Source organism: Fukomys damarensis, unplaced genomic scaffold, assembly GCF_012274545.1.
Source record: "Fukomys damarensis isolate Sample0158 unplaced genomic scaffold, DMR_v1.0_HiC HiC_scaffold_41, whole genome shotgun sequence".
Lineage (NCBI taxonomy): Eukaryota > Metazoa > Chordata > Mammalia > Rodentia > Bathyergidae > Fukomys > Fukomys damarensis.
The window spans coordinates 52,108-55,888 of record NW_022900953.1 but is presented as its reverse complement, the minus strand read 5'-3'; the positions used below and the strand labels follow the sequence as shown (position 1 = coordinate 55,888).

The 3,781-nt window shown below is 36.3% G+C and overlaps 1 pseudogene; it reads right to left on the bottom strand.

Annotated features, from left to right (window-relative positions):
* Window positions 1-1,337: 1,337 nt before the first annotated feature.
* Window positions 1,338-3,781, bottom strand: part of LOC109117489 — a 7,569-nt pseudogene continuing 5,125 nt past the window's right edge.

The window sequence follows — 3,781 nt, the reverse complement described above, 5'->3', positions numbered from 1 at the left end:
ATATGGCAAAGATGTACTAATAAAAAAATGAGTAAAAATGTATTTCTATATACTAGAAATGAATTATTGAAGCAAAATTATATAGCTCAAAAATGCAGTTCTTCAACATAAATCTAAAAAATACATATAGGATTTACATGATTCAAACTGCAAAAGTACATCGAAATAAATCTTTTAAAAAGATTATAAATAGGGCTGGGGATTTAGCTCAGCTCAAGTTCCCCCCCAAAAAAGTACAAAAAAATTAATTAACTAGATAAGCCACATTTATAATTAGAATGCTTTATTTAACTAGCATCAATTATTTCCGAAGGGATTTACCTAAACTTCATGTAATTCCTATAAAAATAAAAACAGATTTGGATAAAGATTGATTCTAAAGTTTTAGACTAAAATAAAACATTACAAAGGCAACAAAAAACTTGCTTTCAGAATATAAATATGTTCAAAACTAATAAAATAGGCATGCATCCAGGCAGTCACTAGGTTGAGGCAGGAAGATTCGGGGTATGGGGGTTGATACCAGGAATTGACCTCAGGACCTTGTTCTTGCTAAGCAGGCATCACACCACTGAGCTAAATTCCTGGTCCATTTTTGTGTGTTTTTTTTTTTCAGACAGAGTCTCCCTGTGTAGCTCAGACTGCCCTCTGAGTACTGGGATCATAGGCATGAGTCACCATGCTGGGCTATGGCAGGAAGATTTAAAATTCAGGCCAGCCTAGGCAAATTTGTGTGACTTTGTGTAAAATTTTAAAAACTAAAATATAGGTGAAGGATTTAGTTCAGGATGCTGCTGCCTGCCTGGCAAGCACATGGACCCAAGTTTCATCCCGGATACTGAAAGAAAAGAAAGAAGGAAAGAAAGAAAGAAAGAAAGAAAGAAAGAAAGAAAGAAAGAAAGAAAGAAAGAAAGAGCAAGAAAGCGTGGGATGTAGGCCAGTGGTAGGTAGAAAGTACTTAGCAGGTGCAAGCTTCTGGTTTCAACTAGTTACCAGTATTAGAGGTGTTGAGAAAAGAGGCAATAAGAAACAAATAGCGTACATAACATCAGTAAACAAATATAGCCTGTATTATTAGTTGTTAGAAAAAGTTAAACTACAGAGAACTAGGATTAGAGGTTTCATTTGACCCAGGTATTCTCCTGCTAGGTATTTTTCCAAATAATTAGAAGAATCATATCACAGTGATATATGCTTATCCATGTTTATAGCAGCACAATTCATAATAGCTCAAATTTGGAAATAGCCCAATTTCCCATCAGTTGGAGACTGGATAAAGAAGATGGGTTTTTGTTTGTTTGTTTGTTTTTTATGGTGAAAATAATGTGTATTTAGGATTAGACAGCTGGACTCAGTTTGATGATCCCAGTTTTGTTGGCAACATCCAAAGCATCATAATAAGAAGCCAGTCAAACATATGTCTTCTTTGCTCCATCAGCCTTGAGGAGGGTATTGACCTTAGCCACATCAATGTCATAGAGCTTCTTCACAGCTTGATCTGGTGCTTGTGGGGTTTGATGTCCATAATAAGATGAGTGTGTTGCTGTCCTTTATCTTCTTCATAGTTGGCTCTGTGGTCAGGGGAACCTGATGATGGTTTTAGTGGTCAGGCTTGTTTCTCCTGGGGGTAATCTTCCAAGGGTATTTGGGCTGCTGCCAGAGCTGAAGTGTCTTGAGATGGTGGAAGGTGGGTGACCTGTGGGTTTTCATTTTGCTGTGGACGGCTTTCAGCAATGCTCTCTTGGCTTTCAAAGTTTTTGCTTTGGCTTCAGCTTTGGGAGGCACAGGAATTTCCTTCTTTATCCTCAGCACCATCTTGGTTAAAAAAAAAGAAAGAAAGAGGACTATGTGGGTTTTAAAAATAAAATGGAGTGCTACTCAGCCATAAAGAATGAGAAACTACAGACATTTATGGATGCACCATGGAGGCCACACTCTTAAATGAAATAAATAGGATAGATGTGTAAATACTGAATAGTTTCTCTGGTGTGAAAAACTGAAAATGTAAATGAGGAACAAAACTTTTAATAGATAATCTGAAATAGGAAGAAAAGGGACATAGAGGAAGAGAAAGAAGAAGTGTGGGGGGTAGGGGAAAGGAAAGATGGGAAAATATGAGAAAAGGAAAAGCAGAAACATAATCTGTGTAAATAGAGAGGGGTGTGGAGGTTGAAGGGAGGGCATGGGAATGGGGAAAAATAGAAACCAAGATACATCATGTATAGGTACAGTTTTCCAATGATGATTTGTTATCATATTATATACATAAAATTGGTCAATAAATTCATGGTATCATTGGGCTTTTTCAGAAGTGGCTGAATCTAGAATATATGATGCTGGGATTAAGGGAGTGTGGTCACTAAATTAGTACACTGATTGGTTTGGCACTGCCCTAGTCTCCAGTAGTCCCAATAAAAGGGGTAGAAAGACACTGTTAAAATTTCCTTGTTGTTTTTGCTACCATGTATGTGCCATTAACCGTTTCTCCTCTGCAAGCCATGTTTTTAACGTTAACCTGATTATGGACTGATAGCTCTACAAACTGTAAGCTAAATAAACTTTCCCTCCCTTAAAAAAATATCAATATACTTAATACCAAAATATTAAAAAAAAAAGAGGGTGAGAAAAAAAAAGAGAAGCAGGAAAGGTATTGAAAGAAATCTAATCACCTGAATAAATAAAGGCAATTGTCTTAGTTACTTTCTTGTTGTGGGAGCAAATTACCCATTACCCACATTTAAAAGACAAGTTTATTTTGCCGCATAGTTTGTAGAAGTTTCTGTCCGTAGTTGACTAGCTTCAGGACAGGATGGCATGGCAGATGGAGCATGGAGAAGCAATTCATGGTATGGAAGGCAAGAACCAGAAAGGGAATAAGGAAGGAAGGTGATAAATATTTTTCCAGTGACCCACCCCCAGTGACCCATCTCTTTCCAATACCATACTCAGGTATAAATACATCAGTGGACAAATTAATTGATGAATATCACACATCCATGATCCAATCACTTCAAAAAGCCACACTGTGAGCTTGAGCAAATGAGGCTTTGGGAGGACATCTAGATATAAACCATAACATGAGAAGAAAAGAGAGCCATGTTAATAAAACTGAAAAGAGAAATTATAGGGGCATTGGCCAGATGTATTCATGAGATTGATATATAGAGATAAGGAACCTTAGGGGATAGTATATAGTTAAAAGTTAAAACATAGAAACATTACATAAATGTATTACTCTAAATCATATGTAACAGGGCTATGGATCTACCTTAGTAGCCTCGCAATCCCAAGTTTCTGAATTTGAGTTCAAATGAGTCTAAATGAGTTGTCTACCCTGAAAACCTGCATAAATGCTCTTTCCACAGTAGTTTCAAAATGAACCAAAATTTCAAAAGAAAAACAAAAATAAAGTATTGAGTACAAAAATATATTTTTTAGATGGAGCAGCTGAAGGTGGCTTTAACCAGCTATTAACACACAGTAAACTGACAGCCAGGTACACATATAATATGAACACACAAGACTTGATTTTATATCAGAATGCATTCTAGTTATGTTGGCCAAGCAGAATAACAATAACACTTTTGCAGTTTGGAGGTTCATAAATATAAACAGATTAGTTAGAATTTTTCCTACAGGTCATGAATTAGAGCTCTTGTCTAATAAGAATCAGAAGGAGAGCCAGGGATTTAGCTCCGTGTTGCCACTGCCTGCCTCAAAAATCAGAAGGTCCTGAGTTTGATCCCCTGTACATTAAAAAAAAAAAAAAAAAAAAAAAAAA